Genomic DNA, 23,070 nt, shown 5'->3' with positions numbered 1-23,070 from the left:
TAGGTGCCTTGATCTGGTACGTATTCATTGATTAGGTGTCTTGATCTGGTACATATTCATTAATTAGGTGCCTTGATCTGGTACATATTCATTAATTAGGTGCCTTGATGTGGTACATATTCATTAATTAAGTGCCTTGATCTGGTACAAATTCATTAATTAGGTGCCTTGATGTGGTACATATTCATTAATTAGGTGCCTTGATCTGCTACATATTAATTATTTAGGTGCCTTGATCTGGTAGCTATTCATTAATTAGGTGAATTGATCAGGTACCTTTTCATTAATTAGGTGAATTGATCTTGTACATATTCATTAATTAGGTGAATTGAGCAGGTACCTATTCATTAATTAGGTGAATTGATCTGTTACATATTCATTAATTAGGTGTCTTGATCTGGTACATATTGATTAATTAGGTGTCTTGATCTGATACCTATTAATTAATAAGGTACCTTGATCTTGTACATATTCATTAATTAGGTGCCTTGATCTGGTACATATTCATTAATTAGGTACCTTGATCTTGTACATATTCATTAATTAGGTGCCTGGATCTGGTACCTATTCATTAATTAGGTACCTTGATCTTGTACATATTCATTAATTAGGTGCCTTGATCTGGTACATATTCATTAATTAGGTACCTTGATCTTGTACATATTCATTAATTAGGTGTCTTGATCTGGTACATATTCATTAATTAGGTGTCTTGATCTGGTACATATTCATTAATTAGGTGTCTTGATCTGGTACATATTCATTAATTAGGTGTCTTGATCTGTTACATATTCATTAATTAGGTGTCTTGATCTGTTACATATTCATTAATTAGGTGTCTTGATCTGGTACATATTCATTAATTAGGTGTCTTGATCTGGTACATATTCATTAATTAGGTGCCTTGATCTGGTACATATTCATTAATTAGGTGTCTTGATCTGGTACATATTCATTAATTAGGTGTCTTGATCTGGTACAAATTCATTAATTAGGTGTCTTGATCTGGTACATATTCATTAATTAGGTGTCTTGATCTGGTACATATTCATTAATTAGGTGCCTTGATATGGTACATATTCATTAATTAGGTGAATTTATCCGGTACCTATTCATTAATTAGGTGCCATAATTTGGTATCTATTAAATAATGAGGTGCCTTGATCTGGTACATATTCATTAATTAGGTGCCTTGATCTGGTACATATTCATTAATAACCTTGATCTATTAATATTCATTAGCATGAGGTCTATTTTATAGTCCCGCGATGATAAATTATTTGATCGGTTGTTGGAATGAAATAGTTAATTAATCAAAGACTGCTTAAGGTTCTCTATGATTCTATTTTAGTCAAGCCGCTATGTTAATTTCAAATAACAATGATTAGAGAAAAACTAATACGTGTATATTTGATAGCATATTTAAAGTCCACCACCGACTGAACATAGATATTATTTGTTACTCGGAAATAACTCATGTGTCATCGTAACGTAGTTGTATCCAAACTGATATCAATACACGTAGATTTCTCTTATATGACATTAGGTGCTTAGTGTGCTTCACTTTTTTCTGTTTTTTTTTTTTTTTTTTTTTTTTAAACAGCATACAAACTTTATTTTGATGCTTTGCCTTTGTCATGGTAGTGCTTATTTTTTTACTGTTAGAACGATTAATATCATGTGTCGAAATCTTTAGTTCTGTCACATGATGTGATTCCAAATTGATACCCAGCAAGAAAAAAATTATAAAAGTAAAAAAAAAAAAAAAAAAAAAAAATATTGACAAAATATATAAATAGTTGTGATTTTACTTTATAAAGGGGATGTAGTTGCGTTTATTATTTGAGTTATGATGAATACAGTTACATATTTTACTGTAAAAAATGTACAAGTGTAAGACCACGTAATTACTTGTGTGGTATTTCAATGATCTAAATTCAGTTTTCTGTGACATTTACCTTAGCCTATATTGTTCCAATATGTTATATATGTCATAAGAACACTATCAATTATTTTTAGTGATTGTAAAAACATTCAATGTAAATTTAATACAAACATAATTATGGATCAACCAAGTTACAAGATACTTGAATCTAGTAACACTCTTAGTAAAAATCAAGATGGAGAAATAACTCTACACAAAGAGCAATTTGCACGTGATGAAATAAAAAAAAAAATAATGAAAGGCAACTACATTTTTTTCTATTTCCGTTGAGTGTTTATATCTTAAATTTCATTACTTAATAACATTTTCTTTGAGGAGGCCTTTCGCTCTGAAAAACCCTATTATAGTACAAATAGTAATTATCGCACGGACACATTTATAGGGATTAACACTTTTCAGAAAGTCATCAATTTTAAAGTTAAGTATGTAGTTTTCGAGTATCAATTTGGGTACAATGACGTTATATTCATATGACTAACTAACACAAAAAAATATATATATATAAGATAATTTGTTTTTGCGACTGTTACCTCGTTCGTTCCATGAAGGCATAGTTCGAAATGCAATTAATAATTGTAAATACTTCTGTCATTAAAGTTGTATGGTCTATCACTTTCGCTCTTTTTGTCATAGTAAAAACTGTTTAAGTGTTATACACATTTTTCCCCGTCTGTCCGAGGTTTAAACTTTCTACTTTTACCACTTTTATAAAGTTGCAGCACTGGAAGTATTTTTAATTATAGAAGTAAAAAATCTTTTTAACGTGTACACGTCAAAAATAAGCTCGAAAGATGCCGAATCATTCCGAACTCTTCCGAACATCGTCGCAAATGTCAACAATTTTTTTCATAAACAAAACATGCGGTCGACCTCAGCAGACTGGATCTACAAAGAAAATAATGCTTACACATTACAATATTTAGTACACACAATATTGAATTACGGCAATGTGTGAATTAGATGTTTCTAATACTTGCTCTTTGAACATATACCAGCACGATTTGCTCATATTAGCCAGAAGGAAAACGTAAACAAACACATGTGAGCTTACGCTAGTTACCTGGATCACCACGTGCCGGACGTGTGGACACAAGTCACGCGGTACGATTTGGAATGCCGACAAAAGCCGAAGGTACTGAACATGGCGGTGATTGAAGGCGCTGTATTCAAAACCAGGAATATATGATCCCTAGATTTCGGCGCTCTTATAGGCCGACATATTCTTTTGGGGAGCTTAATCAATAAGTTACATGTGCATGTTCAAATATCAAATGTTTAAGCAATATATCGTTACAGTGAAAATTACCAGAAATACAACTTTAAGTAAAATAAGATTTTTAAGATTTAAGAAGTTTTACGGCCACTCAGTCTTAAGAAAAATATTTAACATGAAGATACATTAGGGTCAGCTGCACATTGTGTGCTATTCAGAGTAGCCGATCATGCAGTCGACCAGCAGGCACAGTTCTAACATTCTATCTTCAGTGAAGGTGTTGCTTGAAAACTGCCTTTAAACATGGGAAAATAGCGAATGCTTAGTGGACAGATGATACAATTAATTGAATATGACCTAATTTATGCACGTGAGCAAGTCAATGTAACCATAGGATGTAATCATCTTAAGCAGGTCATGTCAAGATCCACATGCAGTACTATAAACAGCAAAAATATGAAATTTTTTAATGCTAAAATAAAACAAATGCTAAGTAAGTAACTGTAAACTACTACTTTAATTTTCACCAGTTTTCTGAGCTGAACTTTACAATCCAAATATTTACATGCAAAAAATATTATCTCTATTCTAATATTCAATTTATTAGGGCTTAAACAAGGAAAAAAAATGAATTTTCACCCTTCTACCTTTAACCTCTGAAATTACCATGGACCCAGAAAAACGACTATTTTTAATAGCATACCATATTCAGCTGACCCTAAAGTATCTTCATACAAAATATTTTGCTTGTCACTGAACGTTACTGAAGAAAATACCAATTAGCCAGCACGTGGTTATAAAAGATAAAAAAATAACCCTACGTTGGCGGTGTAGTACCTTTAATTAAACATACGTAAATGTAGATCGTTATAATCCTACTTATAATAATCTGTAAGGGTGTTCGTTATAAACGGGTTTTACTATAGGCCAGTAAATGCAATGAGACTGCATTTAATATTAGTATTATATTAGGATGAAATATATTTCAAGGCTAGACATTAATTCATTCAACTTACATGTACATGTAGGAAGCTGTTGTCGGGAAACACTCACCCACATCAAGGTTGCCAAAGGCACAACAACTGGTGAACCCGCGGGAAGGGGATCGAGCAGGAACACATACCGGAAACGTTCCGTTTGTAAGTGAAAATTGCATGACGGGACCAAAGGCTGACGTTTCTAATAAACATCTCTGTACATCTATTCAAATGACTACATCAGAAGGGGAGGTAATAAAAACTTCAGACTTTGCTTATTAATGCTATTAATAATCTAATTATATACGGGTTTCTAGCTGGTGCATTAAAAGAAAGAAATGCTAGTAAATCGCACATAATATTCAGTGATTACCTTAAATGAATAAACGTGCTTTTTCTATTAATTTGTTATGGGAAAGTTTTTACAGGTGCGATTATGTTAATTTTCGGGAAAATAAAATTATATATTGGTTTACCTTTGACTTTTATAGTTACTGCTTCTATTATACTACATTTCCTTATTTTGTCCTATAGATCACATGCAAGGAGTATGAAGGGAATGAAAATTATGATTATGTATTCACTGAGGACGAATCAAAGATGTATCGACACTATGAATTGATGGATAATCTGTGTGAATGTACGGACTGCCAGAAACATTGTCATCGGCAGAAACAAGATAAAAAAGTAACAAAGTATGTGATTATTCCTGGGGATACCTCTCGGATGTTAACAGCTAATGACTACCACAGAACACTACCATTCATTGGTGGTGACAATACACGTAAACAAACGAAAGGTTCCGAACATTATACTTCGGAAATGGGTTGACGTAAAAAAATGAGTTTAGAATTTCAACACGAACATGTGCTGCAAAAATAAATTCAGGGATGCAGCCATTTTGTTCCGCCATCCTCGAAATATTGACGTCACAATTAGTCACTTTATTGTCCTGACGTCACAGTGGATTTCTTGCCGGAGACAATCAATGAAAATATATATACTAGATATAGAGGACATTTTTTGTTTCTTAATGAATACCTGTAATATTTTATCTCGTGAGGTGGAAACTTTGATATTTTTTCATTCGTGTTTCGCAAATAATATCCTATCTATTACACTTGTTTTCTCACATCATTTAACAGAGGACCATCACTACTAATTCCGCCAAAGGTTATTCTGCCAGTGTATTTTTACAATTATTTGCCCCAGCGATTATTACATCGTGTTTTTGTGAGCATAGCGGTATACGTCTATATCAAAATTGATATTTTCACAGAGAAAAGTATATTGCTTTTATGTTCATCATAAAACCTAATATTTCACTAATGTACTTCACAATGTTTCTCTTACAATGATCTTATGTACGCTGTCTAAATATATAAATAAAACACGATGACAGATTGTGTTATGATATTTATGTATATAATTTGACATTATAATATCCCCTTATGTACGCTGTCTAAATGTATAAACACGATGACAGATTGTGTAATGATATTTATGTATATAATTTGACATTATAATATCCCCTTGAATACTCTGACACGATACGATGACAGATTGTGTTATGTAATGATATTTATGTATATAATTTAACATTATAATATCCCCTTGAATACTCTGACACGTGCAGTTATTGCGATCGGGTGAATTGATTGGTTTATAACTACTGCCGGTGTAACGTTGAAAATGGACCTCCGTTGAAAATTGACCTCGGGTCAGTTTTCAACGTTGAAAACGGACCCCGAATGCCGTTGAAAATTGAACATGCCGTTGAAAATTGACAGTGTCTAGGGTCAATTCTCAACGGCAGGTCTGTTGAAAATGACCGTTGAAAAATGACCTTGGAAAACTATCAACAGATGGTCTTTTGAAAAATGACCCTAGTATATTGTTGCACAAACATGATTCTCGAATTCTGTTATCGCCATTCCTAATATAAGCGACCCTTCTGTGCTGGTATTTAAATTACGTAATTACTGCGATTTGAATTGAAATTTGGTATTGTTATCATCGTAACAAACACCTCATTTAATTATTTTAGATGCTTGTATGTTTATTATGGAGAATACGGCACTACAAAACGTTCATTTTTCTATAGTCCGTCCGTGTAGATAATGTTAATTTAATTGTTCTCGAACTGAGGAAATGCTATATAACACTGGGGTAATGTAGTAAATATAAAAGGAATTGTTGTCATCAACTGCATGCAAAGTTTGTACTATGTGGTGTTCACAAAGTGTTACAAAACTATAATTATGGGATGTTATTAATTTGTTTCTTAAGGATGTACTCCTCTGAGAAGTCAAAATTTTCTTGTATTAAACTTTTTTTCTCATATAGATTTTTGGAAAGAAGAGTTCATACCATGAAAGAAAATGAAAGAAAAATCATATGTCCGTGTGCTCGTTTTTGAGCTACTGTCACTCAAAGATACCTAAATGACAAAATGTTGGATTTTATGGGAATTTTGCCGTTTTGACCATATACACAAGATATTAAAGCCATAATTTCCTAATGAGGTGTTTGATATGTATTTATGTTTGTAGAATTTATTTTCCAGTAGTCTTCTTTTAAAATATACCAGTTTTGATCAAAAAGACTAATATTTTTTCTCAGAATAACAAGATATGCTACCCCTACCCCTTAATTTTGAGCTACAAAATGCACCATTTTCAGCCATTTTTGCCAAATCTAACCCTTTATAGAAAAAGTTCTGGTATCAAACTTTTGTTAATATTTTGCATATCAATAGGAAAAGGGTTGTTCTTTCAGAATCAGGCAGCAAAATGGGGGGTCCGTGTGCTTACTTTTTTGCCTCACTTGAATATTTGTTATTTTTCAGTATTTTAGAGTAAAAATTAAAAGTGCTCAAATTACCATTAAATGTAAAAATAAAGTGAAAAAAGTGAATCATTTCATACATTAATGCTCAATATTTTAATTATCACGAACCAAGTAAAGATTTACAGCAAAAATTAGCTCAATACAGCTAAAAATGCTAGTGCAGTGATGATTTAAGTAAAAACAATTTCAGTAAAAAATGGTAAAACTGTGGCTCTACTTGAAGCGAAAAAAGACACAATTTCAAAATGGCCGCCAAATGGGCCATTTCTTAAAATCCCCGTATAAAAAAATCTGCTAAAGTTAGAACTGTAATTTTTTGACAAAATTTGCAACTGGCAACTTGCTACAGATATTGATAAATTGTATTTGAAAATCTCATAACTTCTTTGATCTTTGTCGAAACGAGACTTCAACGGGACTGAAACCTCAGAAGAATACATCCTTAATGATTTTTTTATGATTATATTTTCGACGATCTTACGTTTGTCAGGTATTCAGTAATTGTTAATATATATTTATTCCCTGCAATACAAGAATACGTGTATTATTTATAGATCTGCGTATGAATCAGTTATGTTGTGTTCTGCATATGGTTGTGTTGTGTTGTGTTGTTTTGTGGTTGTGTGTTTTTGTGTTGTGTGTTGTTTGTTGTGTGGTGTTGTTGTGTTGTTGTGTGATGTTTTGTTGTTATGTTGTGTGTTGTGTTGTGTTGTTATGTGTGGTTGTGTAATGTTATTGTGTTGTGTGTTATTGATGTGTTGTTGTATGCTGTGCGGTTGTGTTTTGTGTTGTGTTGTGTTGTTGTGTGTCGTGTTATTGTTTCGTGTTTGTGTAATGTGTTGTTGTGTGATGTTTTTTGTGATGTGTTGTTGCGGTATGTTTTGTGTTGTTGTGTTGTGTGATGTGTTTTTGTTGTGTTATGTTGCGTGGTTGTGTTGTGTGATGTTGTCGTGTGTTGTGTTGTTGTGTATTATTGTGTTGTGTTGTTTTTGGGTGGTGTTGTATTGTTGTTGCGTGGTTGTGTGTGTGATTGTGTTGTGTTGTGTTATGTGTTGTTGTGTGATGTTTTGTTTATATGTTGCGTTGTGGTGTGAGGCGTGCTGTGTTGTTGTGGTGTTGTGTGTTAATGATGTTGTGTTGTTGTTGCGTGTTTGTGTGATGTGCTGTTGTGTTATGTTGTGTGATGTGCTGTTGTGTTATGTTGTGTTGTGTGATGTTGTGTTGTGAAGTGTTGTTGAGTGTTGTTGTTGGATGTTGTTGTATTGTTCTTGCGTGGTTTTGTGTTGTGGTGTGGTTATGTGTGATGTTGTGTTTAGTGTGATGCGTTGTTGTGTTGTGTGATGTTATGTTGTGTGGTGTTGTGTTGTGTGGTGTTGTGTTATTTTGTTGTGTTTTGCTGTGTGGTGTGATGTGTGTTGTTGTGTGTAGTTGTGTTGTGTAGTGTTGTTGTGTTGTTGGTGTGTTGATGTGCTGTGTGATGCTGTGTGGTTTCATGGTGTTGTGGTGTCGTGTTGTGTTGTTGGGTTAAAACGAGTTCTTATGGGGTCACTTTTCAACGGGGTCCATTTTCAACGGGTCGGTGTAAAAAGTGCATTTAAAGTTCAGTTTTTAACGGTTTTTGGGGTCATTTTTCAACGTTGAATTTGTGCTTTATCCTTCAATCCAATTCATATGAATTTTCACTTTCCTGTGAATTACGTCATTCAGTCCCGCCAAAAACGTGACATCACCTTTACTGTAAGATCGTCATATTTACGGTATTATTTCCACGTATTGTGTTATCGTCTTTTTCTTGGCTCATGACAAAGTTATGTAATGGGAATTATGTTTTGTTGGGAAGTGACTGGATCTTTTTATTACTACTATGTCCTTGTTTATTTTAGTGATTTTACTCTCTGGATTCTAAAACATTATTTACAGTTTTCATGGCTATAATAAAGTTTACGCTCTCATTTTCAAAGCGAATGACTCTTTCCCTGCGCGACAAGACAGCGCCTCGCTTCAGGTTAAACCACCTAAATAGCCGCCGATTTGCTTTCGTTTTGAATGCTATCTATATGACATGATTAGAGCCTTACCGTTTATTATATATTTCATAGGCGTTATGTGGGATGTAGTGAGTTCGTGTGGTACGTGAGATTGTGGTAATGTTTGTGGTGTGTGTCCTTGGGAGACTGTGGTATGTTTGTGGGATGTGTCCTTGGGAGACTGTGGTATGTTTGTGGCGTGTGTCCTTGGGAGACTGTGGTTTGTTTGTGGTATGTGTCTTTGGGAATCTGTGGTATGTTTGTTCTGTGTGTCCTTGGGAGACTGGTCATGTTTGTGGGGTGTGTCCTTGGGAGACTTTGGTATGTTTGTGGTGTATGTCCTTTGGAGACTGTGGTATGTTTTGTGGTGTGTGTTGGTGTGTGGTATGTTTGTGTTATGTCCTTGGGAGACTGTGGTATATGTTTTGGTGTGTGTCCTTGGGAGACTGTGGTATGTTTGTGGGTGTGTCCTTGGAAGACTGTGGTATGTTTGTTGGGTGTTTTCTTGGGAGACTGTGGTATGTTTATAATGTGTCTCCTTGGGAGACTGTGGTATGTTTGTGGTGTGTGTCCTTGGGAGACTGTGGTATGTTTGTGGAATTTGTCCTTGGGAGACTGTGGTATGTTTGTGGCGTGTGTCCTTGGGATACTGTGGTATGTTTGTGGTATGTGTCTTTGGGAATCTGTGGTATGTTTGTGGTGTGTGTCCTTGGGAGACTGGTCATGTTTGTGGGGTGTGTCCTTGGGAGACTGTGGTATGTTTGTGGTGTGTGTCCTTTGGAGACTGTGGTATGTTTGTGGTGTGTGTCCTTGGGAGACTGTGGTATGTTTGTGGGGTGTGTCCTTGGGAGACTGGTATGTTTGTGGTGTGTGTCCTTTGGAGACTGTGGTATGTTTGTGGTGTGTGTCCTTGGGAAACTTTGGTGTTGTTGACTGTGGTTGTGTGTTCTTGGGAACTGTGGTATGTTTGTTTTGTGGGTGTGTATCTTGGGAGACTGTGGTATGTTTGTGGTGTTCTTGAATGTCTTTGGGTATTGTGGATGTGTGGTATGTTTTGTGTGTGTTCCTTGGGAGACTGTGGTAATGTTTGTTTGTGTGTGGCGTGTTTGGATGGAACTGGGTATGTTGTGTGTGGGGTGTGGTTTGGCCTTGGAAGACTGTTTTTGTGGGTGTGTCTGAAGACTGTGGTATGTTTGTAGGGTGTTTCTTGGGAGATTGTGGTATGTTTATGGTGTGTCTCCTTGGGAGACTGTGGTATGTTTGTGGTGTGTGTCCTTGGGAGACTGGTATGTTTTTGGTGTGTGTCCTTGGGAGACTTTGGTATGTTTGTAGTGTGTGTCCTTGGGAGACTGTGGTATATTGATAGTGTGTGTCCTTTGGAGATTATGGTATGTTTGTGGTTTGTGTCCTTGGGAGACTGTGGTATGTTTGTGATGTGTGTCCTTGGGAGACTGGTATGTTTGTGGTGTGTGTCCTTTGGAGACTGTGGTATCATTATGGTGTGTGTCCTTGGGAGACTGTGGTATGTTTGTGGTTTGTGTCCTTGAGACACTGGTAATGTTTGTGATTTGTGTCCTTGGGAGACTGTGGTATGTTTGTGGGGTGTGTCTTGGGAGACCTTTGGTATGTTTGTGGGGTGTGTCCTTGGGAGACTGTGGTATGTTTGTGGTTTGTGTTTGGGAGACTGGGGTATGTTTGTGGGGTGTGTCTTGGGAAACTATGGTATGTTTTGATTTGTGACTTGGGAGACTGTGGTATGTTTGTGGTGCGTGTCCTTGGGAAACTGTCGCCTTTTTTGGTAATATAATTACAATTCTAACGCCCTACTTGCCCAACTTTAGCGAACATAAAAGAAATTTTAAAAAAATAGGTAAGGTCAACGCCAAATTGCAATTTCAAAGGAGGAAAGAGAAGGAATCATTTCACATAACACCCGTTAAAAAATTCCCGGACGATTTGACAAGATATCAACAAACCGATTGGGGAATTGTATGTTACAGCGATGCATTACACACTCACTGTATACAAACCCAGATAGTGTTATCAGTACATAGGTGGTCATTTAACACCGAACTTCCGTCCCACTTCAACCTATAACACTGGACGACATCAGCTAGGACAGGAAGATTCTCTTGATCTGATACTTCCTTTATTGGAAAAAAATAATAATAGGAAAGATGCACTTATCTATTAAAGGTAAGATACTAATTATACATTCAACGTATATGTATATGCAGTTGTAATGTATTGGAAACTTTGTATCTATTAGAAAGTGGTTTTTAAATACAATGTTCGAAACGTCTTGAAAAAAGGAAAACACTATTAATTCTAATTAGTCTTATCGTACACGTAATAATTTTATCGGACGCCCAAGCTACACCTGTATATATATATATATATATATTATTTGGTCTAGTTTAATCCATTACAACAAGTTAAAACAAAAATGGTATAGCTTCAAAGGGGTTTTGTCTATTTCAATTACATTTTGCATTTCTCTTGTATTAAAATGTATTAGTGGATAATGTGGCCTTACGATATATTGTAGACTAATTGTAAAATCATCGTAATATGACTTATAGCCGTACGATACCTTTGTAGACTATATATATAACTAATTGTATATTCAATGTAATATTTGATATATACTAACAATACATCTGTAGACTACTTGTAAAAATATTGTAATGTAAAATATAACCTTACAATACCTCTGTAGACTATATATATAGCTTATTGTATATTCAATGTAATATTTTATATATACTAAAAATACATCTGTAGACTACTTGTACAAATATTGTAATGTAAAATATAACCTTACAATACCTCTGTAGACTATATATATAGCTAATTGTATATTCAATGTAATATTTTATATATACTAAAAATACATCTGTAGACTACTTGTACAAATATTGTAATATGAAACACTAACTAACAAAATCTCATAATCTCAATAAAACCATTGGAATATAAAATATCAACTTACACTATATCTGTAGACTTATTGTAACCCATTGTAAGGCTAAAATAAATAATGTCTGTTAGGGTTACCAAACCGACCCTAATTTTTTTTCCACTATTCTAGGAATTGTTTTTTTTTAAGTCAGGATTTCCACCTCAGACTCTGGTTGCGGCCATTATTTTAGTGTGACAGACACACTAAAAAATATCTCGACCTAACGACCCTATTTTTTTTGTCAATGTAACCCTAAACAGACATTTTTTTGCCTAATATAAAATATAAACTTACCCTATTTCTGTAGACTTATTGTAACCCATTGTAATATAAAATATAAACTTACAATATCTCTGTAGACTTATTGTAACCCATTGTAATATAAACAAACAATATATCTGTAAACTTTTGTAAAACCATTATAATATAACATTTAAACTAACAAAATATGTCTAAAGAAATGAACTAATTGTAAAACCACTGTTTTATACACTAACAATACCTCTTTAGACCAATCGTAAAACCATCGTAAATTAACAATATCTCTGCAGACTAATTGTAAGCCATTTGTAACATAAAATATAAACTAACAATGCGTAATTGTAAAACCAATTGTAATACAAATATAAACTAACAATGCGTAATTGTAAAACCATTATAAAATAAAATATAAACAAAAAATAACCCTGGCTTTAGACTTATTGTAACCAATTCAAAATAAATATAAACTAACAATACATCTGTAGACTAATTGTAAACAATTGTAATATAAAATATAAACTTAATTCTTGCAACGTTTATACACACAGATATTATCATTTCACACACGTGAAAACAATGATATAGATCGACTATTTTATCTCAAACAGCCAGGGGTAGCAATGACAATGTTAGATAAAGTTTTGTTACTCTTTACAATACTGCGTCTGAACGTGTACCATGTACTTCCCATAACCTTTATCCTAATTATTGATAACAGCAAATCAGCAAAGCTAGAGGATCACGAATCGAACTCCCCGACATATTCATTAGTTGTACGGATGTCTCTGAACTTATTTCTATTTCCAGAAAATGTTAAGTGAGAAAATGCATCTATTGTTTTATATTTAACAGACAACGGGGAATGATGAAATCAACGGTAAATCACCTCCAAACTTTGTTATCTTGACGACATACATCTTGTAAAGGTGTTGTGGATAATTCAATCTAACCAATCGAAAGATAACAGCAATCTAGAAGGAGTTAACGACTGGAAAAACCCAGACACTGTGACATATGAAGACAGATATTGTAAGTGTTATTTTGGGGGTTTCATTGTTGGTTTTGTATCCTTATTTTGTCGGTCATTATTGATAATATGTTTTTTTAATGTTTTCGATGATTATTTTTATATCTGAGTCAATTATTTCTACTTTTTCTATCGCATGTCTACCTTAATCATCTCGACTTCAGATCAAAGTCTCTCTCCAAATCACTGAAATTCATGATTTATTATTACAACATATCATATTTTGATAAGATATAATTCCTTAACAAAACCTGCATCTATAACATTTGATTGTGATATCTAACTTTCAGACCGGCGGTTAGTCTATAGTAATGGTAAGTATAGCCCGGTAACTATATAAGTGCTATTCCATATAACTGGCTATATCTGAAAGAATACAAATAACCAGTGGTGGTAATTATAGTTAATTGATTGATATGGTTCTCTAATGTACTTGTGTGCCGAAAACCAATTATTCAACCAAACATTGAATGTTTCAAATCATTTTAATTTTCATTTCAAAAAATATTTCAATAAATCAAAATATTCCATTTGGATTGGACAGCAGGTAAAGACAATATAAGGTCTTTCCACATGATTATATGCATGTGTATAGAAGCAGATTTTAAAAGCATGTTGTACTGGACTGGAACTTTAAAATAACACTGAACAATTATCTAATTATTAATATTACGTACAAAAACTATCAGTTCTAACATTGGTTTGCTCTATTTAATACAGATTACTATACCTATGGACTACATCCCAATTGGTCTGATAATATTGATCACACCGCTAATGTCGTTGTGGATTCAACCTACATGTAAGTACACCTTTACGTGTAAGGACAGTTTTATGTGTAGATACAACATTACGTGTAAGTACAACTATACGTGTAAGTACAACTTAACATGTAGTGCAATTTTACGTGTAGGTACAACTTAACATGTAGGTAAAATTTTACGTGTAAGTACAAGTATACGTGTAAGTACAACTTAACATGTAGGTACAATTTTACGTGTAAGTACAACTTAACATGTAGGTATAATTTTACGTGTAAGTACAACTTAACATGTAGGTACAATTTTACGTGTAAGTACAACTTAACATGTAGGTACAATTTTACGTGTAAGTACAACTTAACATGTAGGTACAATTTTACGTGTAAGTACAACTTAACATGTAGGTACAATTTTACGTGTAAGTACAACTTAACATGTAGGTACAATTTTACGTGTAAGTACAACTTAACATGTAGGTACAATTTTACGTGTAAGTACAACTTAACATGTAGGTACAATTTTACGTGTAAGTACAACTTAACATGTAGATACAATTTTACGTGTAAGTACAAGTATACGTGTAAGTACAACTTAACATGTAGGTACAATTTTACGTGTAAGTACAACTTAACATGTAGGTACAATTTTACGTGTAAGTACAACTTAACATGTAGGTACAATTTTACGTGTAAGTACAACTTAACATGTAGTGCAATTTTACGTGTAAGTACAACTTAACATGTAGGTACAATTTTACGTGTAAGTACAACTTAACATGTAGTGCAATTTTACGTGTAAGTACAACTTAACATGTAGTGCAATTTTACGTGGAAGTACAACTTAACATGTAGATACAATTTTACGTGTAAGTACAAGTATACGTGTAAGTACAACTTAACATGTAGGTACAATTTTACGTGTAAGTACAACTTAACATGTAGGTACAATTTTACGTGTAAGTACAACTTAACATGTAGTGCAATTTTACGTGTAAGTACAACTTAACATGTAGTGCAATTTTACGTGTAAGTACAACTTAACATGTAGGTACAATTTTACGTGTAAGTACAACTTAACATGTAGTGCAATTTTACGTGTAAGTACAACTTAACATGTAGGTACAATTTTACGTGTAAGTACAACTTAACATGTAGGTACAATTTTACGTGTAAGTACAACTTAACATGTAGGTACAATTTTACGTGTAAGTACAACTTAACATGTAGTGCAATTTTACGTGTAAGTACAACTTAACATGTAGGTACAATTTTACGTGTAAGTACAACTTAACATGTAGGTACAATTTTACGTGTAAGTACAACTTAACATGTAGGTACAATTTTACGTGTAAGTACAACTTAACATGTAGTGCAATTTTACGTGTAAGTACAACTTAACATGTAGGTACAATTTTACGTGTAAGTACAACTTAACATGTAGGTACAATTTTACGTGTAAGTACAAGTATACGTGTAAGTACAACTTAACATGTAGGTACAATTTTACGTGTAGGTACAACTTAACATGTAGGTACAATTTTACGTGTAAGTACAACTTGCGATTTTTCATATAAGTACAATTTTACGTGTAAGTACAATTTTACGTGTAAGAAATAGTTTACATGGAAGTACAACTTCACGTGTAAGTACAATTTTACGTGTAAGTACAATTTTACGTATAATTACGATTTTTCATATAAGTACAATTTTACGTGTAAGTACAATTTTACGTGTAAGTACAATTTTACGTATAATTACAATTTTACATGTAAGTATAATTTTACGTATAATTACAATTTTTCATATAAGTACAATTTTACGTGTAAGAAATAGTTTACATGGAAGTACAACTTCACGTGTAATTACAATTTTACGTGTAAGTACAATTCTATATGTCATTACAATATATAAACAGACGTATTTCTAACGTAATCTCTTACATTATGCAATCGTAGTCATAAGACAGTTCTCTTTTTTGTTATTTGATCTTATCATTTTATTCATTCTAAATTTTTTTTTTTTTTTTTTAAATTTTATCCTATTCCAATCAATTTTATGAATACATAGACACATATTGGCATGTAAACTCACTTACTATCATTCGTTATTACGTTTGTTTTAAGTTGTTAAAGTTACTAAATCATTAGATTTACATAGACTTCTTAGGGGTTTTTACTTTCTACTAACGTTCTTATACCTGAAATTAGAAAGTTTTCAAAATTACAATATCTTATTTGAAATATTGGCAATGTTTATCAACGTTAAAATATCGCCAAACACAACAAGAAACTGTATCTGTCGGCATTGGCTGTTTATAACGGAAAGAACCGAGTGCAGCTTTGAGTTCAAAATCGGGATCGCTGAAAATCTCATCCGGCTAATGGATATAGATGTAATAACACCACTATAAGAGGCCACTTATATTTTATCGGTTATATTGGCCTGATTCAGTGAAACAGTCGATACATACATTGACAAGTAAATCAACATACGTTCTATGAAGCTTTAGAGTATGTGATGAAAACATGACAAGAAGTGAGAGGTATTTTCACCTGTTGATTATGTATATATTATACAGGTGTACATGTAATTTATTACGCAAACGTATACATTTTACATAGGTCTACCATGTATATGTAAGGTATATTTTTGCTCTGAATACATAAAAATACCCATACAATTAGATACATATATATAGTTCGATTGGTTTTTTAAAGACGCTCCATCGCTGACAAATGGTATTTTTTCACTATCAAAAACAGGATCAGACGATTTAGTGTTTTTCTTCAGTAACAAAAGTTACTTACTTTACACAATTACCACCATTGAAAAGTTAAAAATATGAAAAATAATTAATTGCATCCAGAAAAAATCCGTGATTAGACATATGTACACGATTAAACACCAATTATTGTTCAAATGATAAATATCATTTATGCTCTGTCGGCGGTGGAGCATCTTAAGTAAATCAGATGGGAAAAGGTTATATAAAAGTGACATGTAGCTATATAGGGGAATGTCCATTAGACGGATAGACATTATAACTAGGGATATATATATGGAATGTCCATTAAACGGATAGACATTATAACTAGGTCCATATAGGGAATATCCATTAGACGGATATATATTATAACAAGTGCTATATAAGGAATGTTCATTAGACGGCTATATATTATAACTAGGGCTATATAAGGAATGTCCATTAGACGGATATATATTATAACTAGGGCTATATAAGGAATGTCCATTAGACGGATGGAGACTATAACTAGAGATATATAGGGAATGTCCATTAGACGGATATATATTATAACTAGGGCTATATAAGGAATGTCCATTAGACGGATGGAGACTATAACTAGAGATATATAGGGAATGTCCATTAGATGGATATATATTATAACTAGGGCTATATAAGGAAAGTCCATTAGACGGATCGAGACAATAACTAGAGATATATAGGGAATGTCCATTAGACTGATAGACATTATAACTAAGGATATATAGGGAATGTCAAATATTGATATAATGATAAAAGAAATATACATGTACTTCATTAGCCCGCTAAACATGCCTATATTATTAGTTTTTCCTTATTATAAAGTTTATATATTAGGCCATTTTTTTAACCTAATAATATATTGGCAGGTTTAGCGGACTAGTACCTAATATCATGACAAATGAAAATAAAATAATGGTAGAAGCAAGTATAAAACCATTTAATATAATGAAAACTCTTCTTTAAAGCTGCAAAAACCTGTACAATATATGAATATTTACACTTAGAAACTCTTCACAAAACTTCTGCATACGTTTCAACGTTTATTAGATTAAACACAGTAATCAGGATCTTGTAGTCGATAAATTGGTGTTTTCAGTCGATAGCAGATATGTCCATTAGACAGATGAGGTTTCCTTCGGTAAATGTTCCCACATCGCGCATGCACAGATAATAATATGAAATAGTGACTAGGTCGTTTCTATTTATTTTTAGTTTTTTCTTCATTTTGAACAAAATGGTTAGACAAACTTTTAAATTTTGTTATTAACACAAAGTACACAACTTTTACCATTATTTTCAGTTCTATAATTCGTTTTTTTTTATCTTTTATTACATGATTTTTTAACGATTTAGTCCCTTTAATACCTTGTATACATACATACCTAGTACACAGCATATACTTTATACCTTTTCACACACCATCTCACACACACACATACACACACGTACATATAGACATATGATACAAATATAGACAGAAAGACAAACACAGAGACAGATAGACATTGAATTCGAAACAGAGACATATATGGATAGAGAGGAAAAAAATAGAGAGAAAAAATAAAGAGATGGGGGATGGATCAATTAATATATCATTATAGACTACTAAAAAATAAGTAAATAAAGTTCAAATATTGTTTCAAAGCACAGGAGACAAAATACGTCAAGACATATGAGAGAGACAGAGAGGAGAAAGAAAATACCACATTAATTATAACAAAACAAGTTTTCCCCTTTTTTGCCATTCCTTTCGAATTTTCATTATATAAGACAAACATTTTTAACATTATAATAATCTTGAATAGCATTAATTAGAGAATTAAAATTTAAAGATTTATGAAGACAACGCGTTTTATATATAGAGTGTTTCACTATAATGACTATTTCATTATCAATTCTACTATTTACATTTTGCAAGAGAAGTCCAAAAGGAAAAGATTCTTTATTGAACCTGAAATGGATAAAAAGACTCACAAGAAGTTTATGCAACTCTTCAATTCCCAAAGTAGATGTTTAATAGTTTCATATTCCTAGTTGCAAAGTGCACACATAGTGGTGACTGAGCAATTCGAGATTTAATTTTTTTTTAAAAGAGAATTAGTTACCAGAATATTCTATGATTAACTCTATATTGAACCCACTGAAATTTTGTGGGTTTTTCGTAATCATAACTGGAAGCTTAAAAACATTTTTTCATGATATATTACTCAAATCAAAAATTGAGTTCATTTCATTTGTCCTGGTGGTACAATATTGTTATAGAAGACTATTACAAAACACTGGAACCTTTAAATTTACTAAACATTTGCTCATGAAATATTGGAATAAATGGACAAGTTACTTCTGTTTTAGGAAAACCTGGATTGTAATTGAATTGTTTAACTGCTGATATTACACTGTGATACTGAAGGGAGTCAGTTTCTATGTGATACCTTTGAGTAAATTCTTCAAAAGTATAAATCTATCATAATCACAGTCTCTTATTAAGTCCTTTATATATATAACTCCCTTTTTATATCAGTCTATAACGAAAATCGACTTTCTGTCAATAAGAATTTTGTAATTATACCAAATCCATTTCCTAAGCCAAAAACATTTTTACAAGCTTTCAAAACATCTTACCAAAACTTGTTTTTTTACATACCAAGTTTGAATCAACCTATCTATATTGACATAAGTTTTCAGAATGGCTTGCCGTTTTGGTGCACATTATTCAACCTTATTTAAGAGAATCTATAAAAGTTCTGATATCAATCATTCTTATCAATTCCATCAATATAATCCTGAAAAACTACTTATCTTTTACTTTATCTACCTAACTATTCCATAGAAAATCATATGACGTAGAATTCAATTTCTCAATAATTTTTTCACCTGGGTTTGATAATAATTTTAAACATATGATTGAAATTTGAAAATAAAATAGATTTAGTTACAGCTATTTTGCCAATTTTTGTTGAAAACCTTTTTTTCCAGAATCTAATAAGTGATTTTTATTTATGTTTTTTATCAAAGTTTAACTTAGTAATCCTGTGCAAGGTAATACTGAATTCAATACCAAGCAAAGTGAAGGTTTCCCTCCTGATATAGTTGATATTAAATATGTTTTCTGTCTCTGTAGGCATAAAATCGAACCACGTGACCTGCTGTATCCCACAAGGCTCTGATCTCGCCATCAACTGTTCGCATAATCCAGAATGGCTACCAGAGGCAACTTCAGCAAATATAAGTTTGACAAAACGACACTTGGGTTCACCAACGTCGAGGACAATACACGAATCAACTGATGGTACTGAGGGATTTGTATTTTTGATATCAAACGTGTCTAAAGCTGATTCTGGTGTCTACTGCTGTTGTATAGACGATCACGATACGACTTGTACGGACGATCGATGTACAGCACTGTCCTATAAAGTGGGAGGTGAGTTGTCTTACGTTTATAGTAGTGATTCTTTATTTGGGGATTTTAGACGGTTTATGTTATCATACATTACTATTCAGTATGTCACATTCTATTTATTTACATTCGTCATTGCAAATTAGCGATAACTTCACAATGAGCTTTTCTACTTCATCAACCATGTCAGATAGTGGACGTTTCCTTATTTGGCACTGTACCAAACTTCGACGGTAAATGAGCGTAAAACCCCGGCCATACTTGCATTATATCGAAGCAGAAAATTAAATGAAATTAATTGAAACAAAGACCGTGCAGTGATACCAGTGTACGACAGCGTGACCTTACTAGTGTATGACAGCGTGATCTTACTAGTGTACGACAGCGTGACCTTACTAGTGTACGACAGCGTGACCTTACTAGTGTACGACAGCGTGACTTACTAGTGTACGACAGCGTGATCTTACTAGTGTACGACAGCGTGACCTTACTAGTGTACGACAGCGTGACCTTACTAGTGTACGACAGGTGACCTTAGTGTACGACAGCGTGACCTTACTAGTGTACGACAGCGTGACCTTACTAGTGTACGACAGCGTGATCTTACTAGTGTACGACAGCGTGATCTTACTAGTGTACGACAGCGTGATCTTACTAGTGTACGACAGCGTGATCTTACTAGTGTACGACAGCGTGATCTTACTAGTGTACGACAGCGTGATCTTACTAGTGTACGACAGCTGATCTTATAGTGTACGACAGCGTGATCTTACTAGTGTACGACAGCTTATATCTTACAGCGTGAGTTATAGTGTACGACAGCGTGATCTTACTAGTGTACGACAGTGTGATCTTACTAGTGTACGACAGGTGACTTTAGTGTACGACAGCGTGATCTTACTAGTGTACGACAGTGTGATCTTACTAGTGTACGACAGGTGACCTTGCTAGTGTACGACAGCGTGACCTTACTAGTGTACGACAGCGTGACCTTACTAGTGTACGACAGCGTGATCTTACTAGTGTACGACAGCGTGATCTTACTAGTGTACGACAGCGTGACCTTACTAGTGTACGACAGCGTGATCTTACTAGTGTACGACAGCGTGATCTTACTAGTGTACGACAGCGTGACCTTACTAGTGTACGACAGCGTGATCTTACTAGTGTACGACAGCGTGACCTTACTAGTGTACGACAGCGTGACCTTACTAGTGTACGACAGCGTGACACTAGTGTACGACAGTGATCTTACTAGTGTACGACAGCTTACTAGTGTAGACAGGTGACCTTACTAGTGTACGACAGCGTGACCTTACTAGTGTACGACAGCGTGACCTTACTAGTGTACGACAGCGTGACCTTACTAGTGTACGACAGCGTGACCTTACTAGTGTACGACAGCGTGACCTTACTAGTGTACGACAGCGTGACCTTACTAGTGTACGACAGCGTGACCTTACTAGTGTACGACAGCGTGACCTTACTAGTGTACGACAGCGTGACCTTACTAGTGTACGACAGCTGACCTTACTAGTGTACGACAGGGTGACCTTACTAGTGTACGACAGCGTGACCTTACTAGTGTACGACAGCGTGACCTTACTAGTGTACGACAGCGTGACCTTACTAGTGTACGACAGCGTGACCTTACTAGTGTACGACAGGTGACACCTTACTAGTGTACGACAGCGTGACCTTACTAGTGTACGACAGCGTGACCTTACTAGTGTACGACAGCGTGATCTTACTAGTGTACGACAGCGTGACCTTACTAGTGTACGACAGCGTGACCTTACTAGTGTACGACAGCGTGACCTTACTAGTGTACGACAGCATGACCTTACTAGTGTACGACAGCGTGACCTTACTAGTGTACGACAGCGTGACCTTACTAGTGTACGACAGCGTGACCTTACTAGTGTACGACAGCGTGACCTTACTAGTGTACGACAGCGTGACCTTACTAGTGTACGACAGCGTGACCTTACTAGTGTACGACAGCGTGACCTTACTAGTGTACGACAGCGTGACCTTACTAGTGTACGACAGCGTGATCTTACTAGTGTACGACAGCGTGACCTTACTAGTGTACGACAGCGTGACCTTACTAGTGTACGACAGCGTGACCTTACTAGTGTACGACAGCGTGACCTTACTAGACAGTGACCTTACTAGTGTACGACAGCTTACTAGTGTACGACAGCGTGACCTTACTAGTGTACGACAGCGTGACCTTACTAGTGTACGACAGCGTGACCTTACTAGTGTACGACAGGTGACTACTAGTGTACGACAGGTGACCTTACTAGTGTACGACAGCGTGACCTTACTAGTGTACGACAGCGTGACCTTACTAGTGTACGACAGCGTGACCTTACTAGTGTGACACTAGTGTACGACAGCGTGATCTTACTAGTGTACGACAGCGTGATCTTACTAGTGTACGACAGCGTGACCTTACTAGTGTACGACAGCGTGACTTACTAGTGTACGACAGCGTGATCTTACTAGTGTACGACAGCGTGATCTTACTAGTGTGTACTAGTGTACGAGCGTGATCTTACTAGTGTACGACAGCGTGATGACTAGTGTACGACAGTGATCTTACTAGTGTACGACAGCGTGACCTTACTAGTGTACGACAGCGTGACCTTACTAGTGTACGACAGCGTGACCTTACTAGTGTACGACAGCGTGACCTTACTAGTGTACGACAGCGTGACCTTACTAGTGTACGACAGCGTGACTTACTAGTGTACGACACGTGACCTTACTAGTGTACGACAGCGTGATCTTACTAGTGTACGACAGCGTGACCTTACTAGTGTACGACAGCGTGACCTTACTAGTGTACGACAGCGTG

The 23,070-nt window shown here is 34.5% G+C and overlaps 2 long non-coding RNA genes across 2 annotated transcripts; both read left to right on the top strand.

The window, feature by feature from the left end:
* Positions 1-951: 951 nt before the first annotated feature.
* LOC138320355 (uncharacterized) lies at positions 952-5,536 on the top strand. Its single transcript, XR_011208172.1, has 2 exons — positions 952-4,387; positions 4,670-5,536. It is a non-coding gene; the product is annotated as an uncharacterized lncRNA (long non-coding RNA).
* A 4,659-nt stretch (positions 5,537-10,195) lies between these two features.
* Positions 10,196-20,222, top strand: LOC138322371 (uncharacterized). Its single transcript, XR_011208374.1, has 5 exons — positions 10,196-11,208; positions 13,088-13,264; positions 13,553-13,576; positions 13,983-14,064; positions 19,929-20,222. It is a non-coding gene; the product is annotated as an uncharacterized lncRNA (long non-coding RNA).
* The last annotated feature ends 2,848 nt before the right edge of the window (positions 20,223-23,070 follow it).

The sequence above is a fragment of the Argopecten irradians genome, chromosome 4, assembly GCF_041381155.1.
Source record: "Argopecten irradians isolate NY chromosome 4, Ai_NY, whole genome shotgun sequence".
In the NCBI taxonomy this organism is placed as follows: domain Eukaryota; kingdom Metazoa; phylum Mollusca; class Bivalvia; order Pectinida; family Pectinidae; genus Argopecten; species Argopecten irradians.
This window is presented reverse-complemented; position numbering and strand designations above follow the sequence as displayed.